General features: G+C 37.0%; 1 long non-coding RNA gene across 2 annotated transcripts in view; it reads left to right on the top strand.

The window, feature by feature from the left end:
* The window catches only part of LOC140501037 (uncharacterized), a 116,891-nt gene that overhangs the window by 84,236 nt on the left and 14,409 nt on the right, over positions 1-18,246 (top strand). The window contains exons 4-5 of one of the 2 annotated variants that reach the window (XR_011966031.1): positions 4,977-5,108; positions 11,034-11,192. This is a non-coding gene — a long non-coding RNA (uncharacterized lncRNA). The remainder of the gene's footprint in view (positions 1-4,976; positions 5,109-11,033; positions 11,193-18,246) is intronic. The other variant, XR_011966030.1, reaches the window with a different exon arrangement.

Genomic DNA, 18,246 nt, shown 5'->3' on the forward strand with positions numbered 1-18,246 from the left:
TGCTTGCAATATTTTCTCCTTGATCAGGGAACTCTGGAATTTGGCCACAATGTTCCTAGGAGTTTCTCTTTTTGGATCTCTTTTAGGCGGTGATCTGTGGATTGCTTCAAAATTTATTTTGCCCCCTGATTCTAGAATCTCAGGGTAGCTTTCCTTGATAATTTCATGAAAGATGATGTCTAGGCTCTTTTTTTGATCATGGCTTTCAGGTAGTCCCATAATTTTTAAATTGTCTCTCCTGGATCTATTTTCCAGGTCAGTAGTTTTTCCAATGAGATATTTCACATTATCTTCCATTTTTTCATTGTTTTGGTTTTGTTTTGTGATTTCTTGGTTTCTCATAAAGTCATTAGCCTCCATCTGTTCCATTCTAATTTTGAAAGAACTATTTTCTTCAGTGAGCTTTTGAATCTCCTTTTCCATTTGGCTAATTCTGCTTTTGAAAGCATTCTTCTCCTCATTGGCTTTTTCAACCTCTTTTGCCAATTGAGTTAGCCTGCTTTTAAAGGTGTTATTTTCTTCAACATTTTTTGGAGTCTTCTTTAGCAAGGTGTTGACCTGCTTTTCATGCTTTTCTTGCATCTCTCTCATTTCTCTTCCCAATTTTTCCTCCACCTCTCTAATTTGGTTTTCAAAATTCTTTTTGAGCTCTTCCATGGCCTGAGCCCATTGAATATTTATTTTGGATGTTTGAGATACAGAAGCCTTGACTTTTATGTCTTTCCCTGATGGTAAGCATTGTTCTTCCTCATCTGAAAAGATGGGAGAAGATATCTGTTCACCAAGAAAGTAACCTTCTATAGTCTCATTTTTTTCCCATTTTGGGGGCATTTTCCCAACCAGTTACTTGACTTTTGGGTCCTTTGTCAGGAGTAGGGTATACTCTGGGAATCTGTAAAATCTCAGTTCCTCCAAGGTGGCACAATCAAGCATGTACACTGGTTTGGGAGCAGGGAGGGATTTTTGTGCCCAGAATCTTTGCAGAGTTTCCTCTCTACAGCCACCTGGCCTCCAGTTCTGCCAAGCCAGCACTAGGGACTGAGATTCAGATAAGCTGCATGGGCAGGGCCGCCATTCAGTGTGAGATAAAGATCAGCTCCCTCAGGGCCTCTACACAGGGCTGAGGTAATAATCAGCTCCTCAGTGGTTTTGCGATCCAACAATGAATGCAGGCTGCTGTAGGGGCTGCTGTGGGAACTGCTGTTGCCTGCCCGATGTGGCCTCTATGGCCACTGCCTAAGGCCAGAGCTATGGAAAGGCCCTTCTCCCTTCCTGATCAGCTGAAAAAACCCTGTCACTGACCTTTGGCGCCTGTGGGTTGAGGGATCTGCGAACTGCTGCTACTGCGGCTGGAGATTCTGTCCCTGAGGGCTGTTCCTGAGCCTCTGAGTGGCCAAGGCTGGACTGGGCTCCACTCTGTGTTCAGTGCAACTGACACTTCCCATGGGCCTTTCAGGTCATCCTGGGCTGGAAATCTCCTCCATTCTGTTGTTCTCCACTTCTGCTGCTCCAAAATTTGTTGAGAATCCCTCTCTACATGTATTTTATGGGCTGTGTGGGGAGAGCCAGCATATGTGTGTCTTTCTACTCTGCCATCTTGGCTCTACCCCCCTAAAGTACATCTTTAACAAACATTCATATGTGCTCATTAATAAGTCAGTAGGCAATCTTTTATTAAGCAGTTACTATGTGAGAGGTACTGTATTAAGTGCTAGAGATATAAAAAAGACAAATATACAATTTGTCTACTCAAGGACCTTTAGGGACTGCAAGTTTTATATGTTTTCTTTGAATAGCATCAATTCTTTAAAACCACAAGAATAAAAAAATGTTACCAAAGAGAGCAATGAATCAAATATATATGGCATGAAATTCAGTAGTCAACTGACCAAGAAATAATTAGCCTTTCCCTCATCTCTTTCCCCCAAATGTAATGAAAAATGTTAATTCCGGTTTTCGTTAGGAAAGATCAGTATTTAAGGTCATCCTAGTGTCTGTGTAAGCGTGCATGACTGTTGCCATCATTAAATCAAATCATATGAAATTATTGCTTATTCCAAATTATTTGCATTTGCATGACAGTTATGTGACCAGGGACAACTCACTTTACCTCTCTGAATCTCAGTTTTCTCATCTGTAAGATAAGAATAATAATATTTATACCATCTGTTTCAAGGGGTATTGTGAGTGAGAAATGGATGTATTTAAAAGTATTAAATGACTTCCTAGAATTGAGATAGCAGATGAAGCAGCAAATTGCTGTAGCAGTCCCCTATTCAGCTCCATATAACCATATAACCATAGCTGGTTCTAGAAGAGTGGAGGCTGAGAAAACATGGATTGAAGTGGTCTTTTAGCCTGGGAAACTTGGAGGATTGGCAAGAAAAGTCTGTCTCACTTAGGTAAAAGGGGAGCACAGTCCAGAACATGAAACATCCCAGCAACAGCAGCAATACCACCTCAGTGAACCAGTGGCAGATCTTGAGCCCCATTGTAGCGTAGCAAGCAAATGCCAACACCAGGACCCCCATGTGCCTTAGCATAGCCAGGGGAACAGGCAGAATCCAGTCCTGAGAACCTCCATGCGCATCAACAATGCCACAAGAGGGTAGGCATCCTCTGGCAGCCAAACCTCCATGTACTTCCACACAGCCTGAGGCAAACAGACACCTCCCAGGAGCCAGACCTCCACAGACTTTAGTGTAGCCCCAGGGAAATGCAGGAAAACCGAATCAGGCCTCAGTACATGCCAGATACTGCCACTAGAACCCCAGCTGAGCACCAGGTAAGCTGCCAGATGCTTACAGGTTTAAGCAGTGCCAACCACCAACCCCCATCCCACCCCCTCAGCATAGCACCAGATACCAGGGTTCCCAGTGACCCTCAGGGCAACATCAATGTAGCACCAGGTAAAGGCCAGGACCTGCAGCCACTGGCATGAGAGGCCAGAGATAAAACCCCTTCATCCTTAGAGCAGAAAGCAAATTTAAAAGAAAGGAAAAAGCCTACCCCCTAAATGAGCAAAAAAAAAAAAAGGAATCTAACTATATTGTTATTATGGTTACAGGGAAGACCAAAACATAAACTCAGAAGAGGGTAACAATGTCAAAATGCATATGGGCAACCCCCCCAAAAAAACAAGAAGTGGTCCCAAGCCCAGAAAGAATTCAGGAAAAAGCCCAAAAGGAGCTTAAAATCATATGAGAGAGGTAGAAGAAAATTTGAGAAAATGAATGAGAGGGATGTAAGAAAATTGTGCAAAACAAGTCAACAACTTGGAAAACTGCTTAAAAAATAAAGTTAACCAAATGGAAAAGCATATATATCTTTGTATATAGTTATATACATATATGTATATATGTATGTATATATGTATATATACACCTATATATGTGTGTGTATATACACACCCACAAGAATACAAGAAAAAAACTCCCTAAAGAGAATACAATTGACCAAATAGAAAAGAAAGAACAAAAGTTAATTGAGGAAAATATCATCTTTTAAAAGTTAGGACTGGGCAAGTAGAAGCTGTAAGACATCAAGAATCAATCAAATAAATTCAAAAGAACAAAAAAATGGAAGGAAATGTAACAGACCTCATGGGAAAAACAACTGACCTGGTAAATAGATCCAGGAGAGATAATATCAGAATCACTGCAGTACCTGAAAGCCATAACCAAAAGGAGGACCTGTTCAGCATATTGCAAGAAATTATTAAAGAAAACTGACCTGATATCCTGGAACCAGAGGGAAAAATAGGCATTAAAAAGCTCCATGGATCTCTTTAAGACAGAGATCCCAAAATGAAAACTCTAGAGGACTTGACAGCCAAATTACAGAATATCAGGTCAAGGAAAAAATTCTAAAAGTGGCCAGGAAGAAACAGTTGAAGTATTTGGGAGTTACAACCAGAATTGTACAGGACTTGGCAGCTGCAACCTGCAAAGGACAAAAGATTGGAGATCATGGAATATGGTATTCTTGGAAGGCAAAGGTGATAGGGCTACAACCAAAAATCACACATCTGGAAAAATTAAACATAATACATCAAGGGAAAAATGGTCATTCAACAAAATAGAGGGATTTTAAGCTTCATATGGAGACCAAAACTAAATCAAAAATTTTGACTTCCAATTCCAAGACCTAAGAGAAACATCAATAGGTAAAAAGGGAAAAGACTAATAGCATAGTAGAAGGAATATACATAGATTCTAAATGGAGAGAAAACTTTCAAATACCCATCCACATGCAAAGTATATACAGAGTAAATGAAGGTCAATTTCTTAGGAGAAGATATCAGGAAAGACTTGTTGTATGAGATGGGATTTTAGTTTTCTTGGAAGAAGATAGGAGGCAGAGGTGGGGAAAAAGAACATTCCTAGTAAGGAGGAATAGTCATTCCAAATGCATGGTATTCATGTGTAAGGAACAGCAGATAGAAGAGTATAACTAGATCATAGAGTGCTTATAAGGGAGTGCATTATAAAGACTAGAAAGGTAACAAGGAGCCAGGTTGTGAAGAAATTGTAATGACAAATGGAAGACTTAAAATTTGATGGTAGAGCTGATAAGAAGCCACTGTAATTTCAAGAAGCTAATTTCAATAAGTCAGTCCTTAGCAAAAACCCTATTGGTAGCTGAGTAGAGAATAGATTGGAGTGGGAAACTTATTAGCATGCTATTATGATAGTCTCAGCAAAAGTGGATTAGAGCATATACTAAGGTGGTATCTATGTGAGTGGAGCAAGCTAATCCCTACCCTCAAGAAACTTAAGTTCTAATAAAGAACACATATAGGGGAATGATGGCCTGAAAAATGTGTTTTGTTCAGGGAAATCACAGAGATGATGAATATATTCAAGTAGAAATTGATTACCACAATATTTCCTGTAATCTTAGTATTAATTTGGAGTGTATAGGTATTCAAGGAGGTCTAGAATGTCTGGTATGAGGGCTTGCTTAACCTTTTTCAGGGTTGCTCATCCACCTTTGATGTCTAGTTGGCACTCAATTCTCACCTACATCTCTGAGAAGCCACCCTGGTAAACCATCCAGCAGAAAAGTTAAATCTGATTGAGAGTAACTGATGAGCAACAAACCCATTGGTAAGTTAAGAATATGTCTACCCCAAGCATGTGAAGACTTCCCCTGATGGAATGGGCAGATAAGAGTGTTTTGTTCCAATGACATGAATGCAGCTGAAACAGACACCGTGGAATGCTTAGAGCTTAGTCAGACAGTGAAGATGCCAAGGTCACCCTATGTATCCCAGGCCATCACAAGTCATGCTGACTTTTGTCTTGCCACTGGACTTTGATAGTTCTAGAAGAGAGAATGAGACTGATGATTTTGTGCAACTCTACCTCACATAAATCCAATTTATGCATGAGTCAAGACATCCTCTATGATGTCATTGTTCCTCTTCAAAAATAAAGGACAAACAACATATGTGGATTTGATTGTTGCTCCCAGAGCTAGTAGATGGTCTGAAGATGACTGAGAGGCAATGGTGGCTTGTGTCAGGCTAGAAATCTTGATGTCTCACCAATGAGAAGCCCTGGGGCCCATGTCAGAAGCTTTAGTGTTAAGGTGGAGGTGGAGGTCAGAGAAGGGTGTGTAGATTGACTATATGGATGTGAGTTCTTGTTATTTCAAATCAACTACTGATGTAGGAGTAAAAATTGAAGGATATCATATGTTATAGCTTCCTTTATCCATTCAAACAGATTAGGGTCATCTAATGATTTCTGAAAAAACAAAGCAAATATAAAGGCTTTTCTTTAACAGTCTCAAAATAGTCAAAGTAAACTGCTTGGTATAATTCTGTGGGGGAAAAATAATAAACCAGTGCCTTGTAGAACAAATGTCATTTCTTCTTTCCAAGGTGGTTTTCCCTCTTGGGATTCACATTAAAAATGAAGAAATAAATTGTCTAGTCAATTAAATGCAGCATTTAAGATTTTTTGGTGATGTAGCAAACCACACAGAGGCCTAAAAGACCAGAAACAGAAATTTCTCTTAGCAGCCCAAACAGTGAATTATTATAGCATGGAACAAATATGCCCTAGTGTTCTCAGTTTGGCACCACAGAAGCCATGTGGCCCCATAGATCCATGAAAGGGAAAAAAGAAAGAAAAACATGATAAGGTGAATGCCCTCTGTGCTCTACTTTCCAGTTTCCTTCTCCCAGGATTGGTCTGAAAAAAAAATCAAATAAAAGCCAGCATTCAGTGTTTGGCTGATTGATTAATGGACTCCCCTCAAACCTACTGGGCATGCAGCCAAAATCAGTAAGTCTCACCACAGTTTGCAATTGCTTTCAAGAAAATGGTCATTTAAGAGTGATGAGAGATTTAGAGATAAAGATTTTTTTGGTGAGATTTTGAACTCTTCCCTTCATGATGCTTGATTCCTCTTGTATGACACACTTTTTGAGCCAGAGACCTTAGTTGGTGCCATTACAAATATTCTCTGCTCAACTGGCAAAGCAAAAGTCTGATTTTTAAAAAACTCAGCTGTTTTAAATATATGTTTTTAATACCTTACAATTATGTCACTAACACAAAAGACAAATAGAAGTACAGGGACTGACTTTAGTTGGTGGGTGGGTAGAAATAAATCAAATGAGTCTCACACCTTGTAGTCATTCTACGAACACTTGTTGAAACTGGATGGAGTTGAAAGCAACCTGAGCTCTGTTCTTGGAGCGATTAATTTCTTGGTTAATCCTGGGAAAGTCATTTAAGTCTTTTATAGCTTTTTCCTCCCATCTATAAAGAGGAATTTAATGGCATCTTCACTTTCTCACTTATCTTCAATTTCTCCCCGTCTACTAGCTGCTTCCCTACTGCCTACAAACATTCCTATGACTTATCCATCTTTCAAAAAACTTCTCACTTGATCCATCTGTCCTTATTAACTATCTTTCCACATTTTCCCTCCCTTTTGTAGCTGAACTCCTGGAGAAGGCCAATCTTTAATCTGATTCTATTTCCTTTTCTCTTCTTAACTCTCTACAATCTCATTTCCAAAGTTGCCAACAATAACTTAAATGACAAACTGAATGGCCTTTTCTCAATCCTCATTCTTCCTGACCTTACTGCAGTCTTTTGGATCATCAAGGCAACGCTTTTCCCTGATACTCTCCTCTGTCTAGGTTTTGGTGACACTATTCTTTCCTGTTTCTTCCTAGCTGACTTCTCCTTCTCAGTTGTCTTTATTGAATGCTTGTCCAGGCCACACTTGCTAGCTACGGGTGTCACAGAGGTATCTGTCCTGGGTATTCTCTTTTACCTCTATACTCTTTACCTTGGTGATTGTATCAACCTCCATAAATTCAATTTTCATCTCTATGATGATTCATTATATCAAAAATGAAAATATCTATTTATCTAGCCCTAACTTCTCACATTTGCAACTGCCCATTGGACATAATGAACTGCAAATCCTACAAATATTTTAAACTCAGCAAGTCTAAAACTGAACTATGTCTCTTTCTCCCCAACCTCTCTTCTCTCTCTAATCTTACTGTTTCTGCTCAGGTGTCATCCTTCTGGTCATCCAAGCCAACATGCTAGGCATCATCATTACCTTTCCTTTCTCTCAGCCCCTATTTCTGATCTATTGCCAAGTTCTGTCAGCTTTATTTTTAAAACATCTCTCATAATTGAGTCAAATTTATAAGAATACAAATCATTCTCCAATTGATAAATGGTCAAAGTAACTGAACAGGTAGATTTTAGAGGAAGAAATTAAAGTTAACTCTGCTCTTAATCCAAATTGATTAGAGAAATGCAAATCAGAACAAGTCTGAGGTGTACTGCATCACACCTATCAGAGCTGCTAACATGACAAAACAGGAAAATGACAAATATTGGAGATGTGGGAAAATTGGAAGACTAATGCATTGTTGGTGGGGTTGTGAACCATTTTGAAGAGCAATTTGGAACTATGTCCCTAGGGCTATAAGACTGCAATGCCACTTCTAGGTCTGTATCCCAAAGAGATCACAAAAACAGGAAAAGGACACACATGTAGAAAGATATGCAATATTTTTGTGGTTGCCAAGAATTGGAAATTGAGGGGATGCCCATCAATTGGGGAATGATTGTAATGGAATACTATTGTGCTATAAGAAATGAGGACTTGAGAAAAAACTTGGAAAGACTTGTATGAACTGATGCTGAGTGAAGGGAGCAGAACCATGAGTACATTGTACAGAGTAATGGCCATTTTGTGTGGTGACTGACTTTGACAGACTTAGTCCTCCTCAGCAATGCAAGGATCTTAGACAACCTCAAAGACTCACATTGAAAAATACTATCCACATTCAGAGAAAGAACTTTGGAGACTGAATGCTTATGGAAGCATACTATTTTCTTTTGTTGTTTTGTTTTGTTTCTTCTTTCTCATGGTTCTTCCCATTAATTCTAATTCTTCTTTACACCATGACTAATGTGAGAATATGTTTAATACGAATGCATACATATTGGATTGCATGCTGTCTTGGGGAGAGAGGAGAAAAAGGAGGGGGAGAAAATTTAAAACTCAAAATTTTACCGAAGTGAATGTTACTAACTAAAAATAAATTAATTGTATAAAAAGGCAAACTTCTCTCATATACATCCCCTTCTCACCTTTAACACAGCTACCACCATAGACTGTCATCTCCTCATAGTCCAATAGTTTAGACTGTTGCAGCAGCTTGCTGATTGATCTGCATGCCACGTCTTTCCCCATTCCAGTCCATTCTCCACTCAGCTACAAAAGTGGTTTTCCTCAGGTTTAAGTCTAACCATGTCATTCCCCCTATTCGGCAAACTCCAGTGCTTCCTTCTAACCACAAGGATAAAATGTAAAATCCCCTTCATAACCTACTCCAACTAAAACTTTCCAGTTTCTTTTTTAATACTTTACTTACCACTAAGTACTCTGCAATACAGTAACACTGGCCTTCTTGGGATTCTAAAATGACACTCATCTCCTGACTGAGAATTTCTACTGGCTGTCTTCATGCCTGGAGCCCTTTCCTTCCTCTTTTCTGCTTCTTTACCTCCTTGGTTTCCTTGAGGATTCAGATAAAATCCCACCTTTTCCTAATCTCCCTTTGTGTTAACATTTCTCTGAGTCTACCCTGTTTGTCCTATATATATCTTGTTTGTACTTATTTATTTGCTTGCTGCTTCTCTCATTAGACAGCAAGCTCCTTGAAGAGGCTCTCTTCTGCCTTTGTTTTGATCTAAGTGTTTAGCATGGCACAGAGTAGGCACTATATGTTTATTGCCTGACTGATTGACATGAAGCAGACCTATGGGAGTGCTATCCAAATTAGAAAACCCAAATTATCCAATGGGAAAATAATTTGTAGTCATTAAATGAATTCATTTCAATTCAACAAGCATTTATTAATGACTTGATATGTACTGAGAATACAGAGAGGAAGAAAAACAGTGTATGTTTGAGGAGCAAATTCATTGCATTAGAGTTCAACTATGATATATTATGGCACCTAGTTGGTTCAGTGGATAGAGTGCCAGGCCTGGAGTCAGGATGATTCATCTTCCTGAGTTCAAATCTGGCTTCAGACACTTACTATCTATGTGACCCTGGGCAACTCACTTCACCCTGTTTGCCTTAGTTTCCTCATCTGTAAAATGAGTTTGAGAGGGAAATGGCAAATCATTCTAGTCTCTTTTCCAAGCAAATCCTCTAAATGTGATCACAAAGAGTTGGACTTGACTGAAAAGGCTGAACATGTTATATTATAAGACACTTGATGAAAGTATAAATTATACGGACTCTGTTTCCTCATTTGTAAAATGATAGGACTGGACTAGATGATATCCTTCTTAGTTCTGTGATCCTTAGTCATTAAATATTAGAGATCATCTAATCCACCTTTTCAATTTTATGCACAAGGAAACTGACTGAGGCCTGATAAAGTTTAATGACATGTCCAAGGGCTCACAACTAATAAGTGGCAGAGTTAAAATTTAAACCTAAGCATTTCAACTCCAAATAGACTATTCTTTACTCACTTGACTGAGAAACTACACTGCATATTATAGAAAGTAATTTAAATGTCCACAATCAGTTTTGTAGGAACTACTGTTTAAAGTATATTATTGCTGAGGCCATGAGAGAGAGACAGAGAGAGAGAGACAGAGAGAGAGAGACAGAGAGAGACAGACAGACAGACAGACAGACAGAGGGAGAGGGAGAGGGAGAGAGAGAGGGTAGAGAAGAGATGGATGTCCAGATCATGGCTTCTGACATGACTGTTGCTTCGTGAGATTACAGGGAAGACAGACATTGTTTGAAAGATGTCATGATGGAACATGAGCTGAAACAGAAACATCTACTTTCTAATAAGCCTTAGCTTCTGCACTCAAACTAATTATTCTGACAGTTAAGAGTACTTAACTCTTTTGGTCTTTGCAGACCAATTACTATTTGCTTATTATAATGTACTGTTCCTGCATAGTAGACTCCTTGATGCATATTTTTTTTCTGGAACGTCAGTATAACACATCTTTATGCTCCTGGTTTAACCACGAACTATAACTTCTAGTTTTACTCCTGATTGATGCCCAGACCTTGGTCCCATATAACCAATTACCCCCAAGAATGATTCTGACCTGCTAACTCTTGACAGATTATCTCTTAGCACCTCTGTATTACTTTGCTATGGTATCATACATCATAGAGTTCAAGTGAGAATCTAAACAACCATGATTCTAGAGTAAGAATGTGGTTCTGAGGATTTAATGTTTGATGAATAAGGTGGCTAGGGAAACCATTACACTCTGGACCTGGAAAGCATTTTAGGTACTAGAGGTCTAGTGACTTTCTGAATTAGTGTGTTAAGCTGTCCTATCCTCTCTTTGCCTTGTCAGTACTCCTGGCAAGTTCTTTAGCTGGACTTTTTGCAGTCTGGTATTTCTGCCACAGTGTGGAATCTTAGATTGTGGTGGAAATGAGTCCTGTTCAAAGTCAACTTTTGACAAAGACAACTTTTGAAATCTCTCCAGGAGAAAAAGGAGGAGCCATGAGTGTTACTGACCAAGGAAAATTCCTGGATTATAATTAAGGAATTCAAGTGGCAGATGGAGAAAAAAAAGTCAAGACACAGAGAAACAAATAGATATTAAGTGATCTTTAAACCCAGCTGGCTCTTTTACTCTGATCAGGTAAGAAACTCTCACTTTCTTTGACTTTGTCTTTAGAGATGCATATGCAATGAGATCTTATTTGGTTGTGCACTAAGCTTAGCCATTAGTTTAACTCCCTAGACTTCAACACCACGCCTAATAACTACCAGTACTTCTATCCCACAAATTACTCAATTAGTTTGGTGATATTCTTGCAGGGGCAGATAGTTTGATATACAAACATAAATGCAAGGAGTAGAAAACTACATTTCAGACCTATTAAGACCTATTTAAATAGTCCACAATTTGTTTAGTGTGTAAGGTCCCTGCTATTTTCCAGATACTCAACAACATACTGGAACCAGGTAGTTATGACCTATGTGAATGACACATTAATATCTTCATGAGAAAATGAGTATAATAATTAGTCTGGACTATACTACTCTACCTCTAAGAATTCCAGGTCTGTACTGCAGGAGAAATGCCAATTTTTCCAGAAATAAATAGGATTTCTGGGGCGTATCATAAGCTAACAGGGGATACCAATAGAGTCATGCTGAGACGTCAATTGAGCCACTACAGGAAGTACCTAGAAAGCCAAAAGACGTACAGCAAGGTTGGGGTTTTTGGCAGCTCTTATTAGCATTTAAATAGTTCTCCCAAAAGACATCCCTTGCTGACTTATAGAAACCAGACACTTTCAGATGAAAAATGCTTTCATGAAACTTAGAGTTATATATGCCCCTAATTTTGGCATATCAAAGGTCAACAGCTATTTCAGAGAATTATTTGCCTCCAATATTATTATAAGAACACTTCTTTCAGTTTGAACCTTGATCTACCATTACTTATCATTTAGGACTTCTGCAAAGTAACCCCTATCCATGGAAGTAAGCTATCAATGAGGAATTCAAGGCTGGTCATATAACCTGATATGTCTAATTATTGTTCAAAGTGACATCTGAATATTAATCACCTACTATCTGCCTTCAAGAAGAACCACTATAAAATTCAATATACAATATTTTCTTATCCAGCTTAATCTGTAAATCTGTACTCATTTGCCAGAAATCGTGGGCCTGTATTCTATTCAGAAAGCCATAGTATGGGAAGCCAGTTAGGTGTCAAGTCCAATACGTTCTTTTGAGCAGAGAACTTTACAACAACCCAGCCCTCACTGAATTTCTTCACCCTTTACATAGTCCAGCAAAACTGAGATCATTAAACCCAGTAAGGTAATTGTCTTGCAGTGTATATCAAACTATAACTCTTGAGAATTGTATCTTTATTAGGATGGTTAGAAGAAGTATCCAAAGATAGAGAGTGTGAATGTAAGTTCACTTTTTATGTGATGCCAAAAATATTAAGGGATGAAAAAAGAATTGTATAGGGAGAAGAAAGGGGAAGGCAAAACAGGGTAAGTTATATCACATGAAGAGGCACAAAAGAACTGTTATAGTAGTGGGGGGAAAGTGATGGTGTGAGCACTGTTTAAACCTTATTCTCGTTAGGTTTGTCTCAAAGAGAGAATAACATACCTACTTAGTTGGTTATAGAAATTTATCTTACCCTATAGGGAAGTAGGAGGGGAAAGGGGAAAGAGAAGTGGAGAAAAGGGAAAGAAAAGGAAGGGATGGGCCTGACAGAAGGGAGGGCAGACTGAGGGAAGTGGTGGTCAGAAGCAACACACTGGTGAAAGCAGAGAGAAAAGTATAAATGGGGAAAAGAGGGTAGAGGGAAATACAAAGTTAGTCATCATAACTGTGAATGTGAATGGGATGAACTCTCCCATATAATGGAAGTGAATAATAGAATAGATTAAAAAGGAGAATTCTATAATATATTCTTCACAGGAAACACATCTGAAACAGAAAGACATACACAGAGTCTAGGTAAAAGGCTAGAACAGAATATATTATGCTTTAGCTGAAGTTAAAAAAAAAGAAGGGGTAGCAATCTTTATTTCAGACAAAGCAAAAGCAAATATGTATCTAATTAAAACAGATAAGGAAGGAAACTACATCTTGTTAAAAGGTACCAAAGAAGTAATATCAATATATACACCAAATGCACTAAACATTTATGCACCAAGTGTTACAGCCTCCAAATTTTTTAGAGAATTTATGTGAGTTACAATAAGAAATAGACAGTATAACTATGCTATTGGAGGATCTCAACCTCCCCCTTTCAAAACTGAATAAGTCTAACCACAAAATAAACAAGAAAGAAGTTGAGGTGAATAGAATTTTAGCAAAAGTAGATTTAATAGATATCTGGAGCAAATTGAATGGGGATATAAAGAATAATGCCTTTTTCTCAGTGGTATATTGCATCTTCACAATCAAATGCAGAAAGGCAGAAATATTAAATGCATCCTTTTTGAATCATAATGCAATAAATTTATGTGGGGAAATTTTATATCTTAAATGCTCATATGAATAACATAGAGAAAGAACAGATCAATGAATTGGGCATGAAATTTAAAAAATTAGAAAAAGAACCAATTAAAAAACCCCAATTAAATAACAAATCAGCAATTCTGAAAATCAAACGAGAGATTAATAAAATTGAAAGTTGGAAAGCTGTTGAACTAATAAGTAAAACTAAGGGCTAGTTTTATGAAAAAAAGCAATAAAAAGATAAACCTTTCATTAATTTGATAAAATAGAGAAGAAAACAAAATTACCAGTACAAAAATGAAAAGAATGAATTCATGACAAATGAAGAGGAAATTAAAGCAATACTTAGGGGCTATTTTGCCCAACTGTATATCAATAAGTCTGAATATAAGTGAAATAGACTAATAGTCACAAAAATATTAATTTCCCAGATTAACAGAAGAGGAAATAAAATACTTAAGTAAATCTATTTTAGAAATTGAACAAGCCATCGATTGACTCCCTAAGAAAAAAATCTCCAGGGTCAGATGGATTTACAAGTGAATTCTACCAAATATCTAAAATTTAAAAAAAAAAAAAAACAATTCCAATGCTATGTAAACTATTAGGAAAAATAGGCAGAGTACTACTAAATTCCTTTATAATGCAAATATGGTATAGATACCTAAACCAGGAAAGACCAAAACAGAGAAAAATAAGCATAGACCAATTTCCCTAATGAGTATTAATGCAAAAATTTTAAATGAAATATTAGCAAAGAAATCACAGCAATTTATCACCAGGATAATACACTATGACTAGGTGGGATTTATACCAGGAATTCAGTGCTAGTTCAATATTAGGAAAACTAACAGCATAATTGACCATATAAATAACAAAACTATCAGGAATTTTTTGATTTTCTCAATATATACAGAAAAAGCTTTTCACAAAACACAGTGTCCATTCCTATTAAAAACACCAGAGAACACAGAAATAGTTTTCCTTAAAGTGATAAGTAATATCTATTTAAAACCATCAGTGAGCATTATATATAATGGGAATAAGCTAAAAGCTTTCCCAATATGATCAGGGGTGAAACAAGGATGCCCATTATCACCACTGTTATTCAGTATGGTACTAGAAAGGTTAGCTTTAGGAACAAGAGAAGAAAAAGAAATCGAAGGAATTAGAACAACCAATAAAGAAACAAAACTATCTCTCTTTTGAGATGATGTGATTGAATACTTAGAGAACCCTAGAAAATCAACTAAAAACCACTTGAAAGAATGAACAACTTTAGTAAAGTTTCAGGATATAAAATAAATCACACAAATCATCACTATTTCTATATATTATCAATAAAGTGCAGCAACAAGAGATAGAAAAAAAAATTCCTTTGAAAATGTCTGTAGAGAATACAAAATATTTTGGAGTCTACCTGCCAAGACAAACCCAGGAACTTTATGAACACAATTACAAAACACTTTTCACACAAATAAAGTCAGACCTAAACAATTGAAAAAAATAGCAATTTCTCCTGTGTAGGCTGCACTAATATAATAAAATGACAATTCTACCTAAATTAATTTACTTATTCAGTGCTGTACCAATAAAACTACCAAAAAGCATCTTGCAGAGTAGAAAAAAATATCAAAACTCATCTGGAAGAACAAAAAGTCAAGAATATCAAGGAAAATAATGGGAAAAATTCAAAGAAAGGTGTCCAGATTTAAAACTATATTATTATAGTGGCAATCATCAAAACAATTTGGTACAGGCTAAGAAAGAGTGGTGGATCAGTGGAATGGGTTAGGTACACAAGGTTCCAACTTTTGGGATATGAACTCAGTATTTGACAAAAACTGCTGGGAAAACTGGGAAATACCATGGTAGAAACTAGGCATAGACCAACATCTCACACCATATACCAAGAAAAGATCAATAGGGGTACATGATTTAGACATAAAGGGTTATACCATAAGCATATTAGGAGAGCATGGAATAGTCTACCAGCAGACATGGGGAACCTGCAGCCTCAAGGTCACATGTGGCCCTCTAGGTTTTCAGGTATGGCCTGAGAACTGTGAAGTTTGGATGCAATCAAAGGACCCGACATGTGGAACTAGAGGGACACAGTTGACCTCAAGGCCACTGTTTCCCCACCCATGACTCCACCTGGTAGTTCTAGAAGGGAAGCATTTATGAACAAATAAGAGAGAGAGAACACTATGAAATACAAATGAATAGTTTTGATCACATTAAATTGAAAAGGTTTTCCACAAAACCAATGCAACCAAGATTAGAAGGAAAGCAGAAAGCTAGGAAACAATTTTTGCAAGTGTCTTTGATAAAAGCCTTATTTCTCTAATATATAGAGAACTGAGTCAAATTTGTAAGTCATTCCTCAACTTATAAATGGTGAAGATATGAACTGGCAGTTTTCAGAGGCAGAAACTAAAGCTATCTATAGTCATATGAAAAATGCTCTAAATCACTGTGGATTAGAGAAATGCAAATGAAAACAACTCTGAAGTACCACCTCACACCTATCAGATGGGCTAATATGACAGAAATGGGAAATGATAAAAGTTGGAGAAGATGTGGGAAAATTAGAACACTAATGCATTGTTGGTGGAGTTGTGAACTGATCCAACCATTCTGGAGAGCAATTTGAACTATGACCAAAGGGCTATGCAACCCTTTGACATAGCAATGCTACTTCTGGGTCAATATCCCAAAGAGATCCTGAAAAGTGGGAAAGGACTCAAATGTAAAAAAAAAAAAAATTATAAAAGCTCTTTTTGTGGTGGCAGAGAATTGGAAACTGAGGGGATACTGATCAATTGGAAAATGGCTGAAAAAGTTTTGGTATATGAATGTAATGGAATACTATTATGCTATAAGCAATGATGAGCAGATGGGTTTCAGAAAAAACCTGGAAAATTTATATGAACTGATGTTGAATGAAATGAACAAAACCAGGAGAGCATTGTACACAGCCATATCATTTAATGATTAACCATGATAAACTTAGCCCTTCTCAGCAGTACAATGATCAAGACAATTCCAAAAGACTCATGGCTGAAAATATTATCCATATCCAGAGAAAGAATGTGGAGTCTGAATACAGACTAAAATATATTGTCTTCACTCTTGTTTTCATTTTTTCCCCCTTTTGTTTTGATTCTTCCTTCAAAACATGACTTATATGGAAATATACTTAATATGATTGTACATGTATAACCTTTATCAGATTTCTTACTGTCTTGGGGAGGGAGTGAGGGAGTAAGAAAAATTAGGAACTAAATTTTATAAAAGTGAATGCTGAAGACTATCTTTACATGTAATTGGGAAAAACACTAATAACTAGAAAAACAGGAAAATATAAGTATCTAAGGCTGTATATAATAATAGTTTGGCCATGCCTTGAAGCCATCTTTGCAGAATGTATAAAAAGGATATATGCAAGCTTTTACAAATGGTATTCAATAGCAGACTATATCTTTACAATCTGACAGATTGTAAATCTGAGAGGTACAGAGAACATAAAATCCCTTTGTGCTTGTTTATTGACTGTGAAAAAAATTATTTTGTACAGAAAAATGTTGGTGTATAGACTCAGCAAAGAGTTTCTCATTCATTCAACAAGCAATTATTATCATCATTATTATTTTGGAGGCAATCAGGGTTAAATGATTTGCCTAGGGTCACACAGCTAATAAAAAGCAATTATTAAGTATCTACTATATGCCAGACACAGTGTTAACTGGAATAGTCCTTGCCTTTAAAGAGCATATATTAACCATCACTAAAAGTTGCTAAAAGATATAATGATAGATCCTTTATTCAGAATCCTTCTGTTTGTTAATATTAAGGTACTGTCCTTTTTTATATAAACATCTTGACTGATGAAAGGAGCAGAAAAATATCTGTGTGTAGATTGCTGATAAAAATAATTTTGAAAAGAAACAGTTCATCAATAAAAGTTTTTGAGGGGAGACAAAGACTATTCTGAGAGGACTGGAGAGAGAATACTTTCTTTCAGCCACAAAAACCCTGATTGGAGGTGGGGATGACCGAAAGGCGTTGTTGTCCAACAATTCATTTATATGTGACTATTTTCATAATATTGAAGAATTTAGCTGAGGATCAACAAATTACAGAGCTTTTGTGGACTGTGGGAAAATTTGCACATTATCTGTACTTTAGTTATAGACTGGATCTGGGCTTTTTAACTGAGAAAGTTGTCTGAGTCTTTGGTCTTGATGAGGCCATGATTTGGCATATTAGAAGCCAGAGAGAAGATTAGTAGAAAATAAGAGAAGAAGCCAGTGACAGAGAAAGCATGAAGTGAGAAGATAAGCTATTTACAGAAGAAAAAATACAAAAGTTGACAGTGGTCAAGCAGAGCTTGATGGATAGGCAGCTGATTTGAGGCAATTTGAATGAAGATGAACATTTTTGCTGCTGGAAGCTGGCAGGAAGAAAGCAGAATCCTCTTATGTGAAGAGCTGACCAGCCCTGTTTTCCTTTAGTCCCATCTGTAGAGAGAGAAAATCTCTCAAATCTGTTGGCTTTTATTATTTTCTACAAATTAAGTGAAGAGAAAGGAATTGTGTTGCCAGCATCTATATTGAATTTTTTTCTGAAATGAATATAAAAATTTTCAACACTGACAAAGGTAGCTGTTTGCTAAAAGGGCTTGCTTAAGA

The sequence above is a fragment of the Notamacropus eugenii genome, chromosome 4 (genome assembly GCF_028372415.1).
Source record: "Notamacropus eugenii isolate mMacEug1 chromosome 4, mMacEug1.pri_v2, whole genome shotgun sequence".
NCBI classification, from domain to species: Eukaryota; Metazoa; Chordata; class Mammalia; order Diprotodontia; family Macropodidae; genus Notamacropus; species Notamacropus eugenii.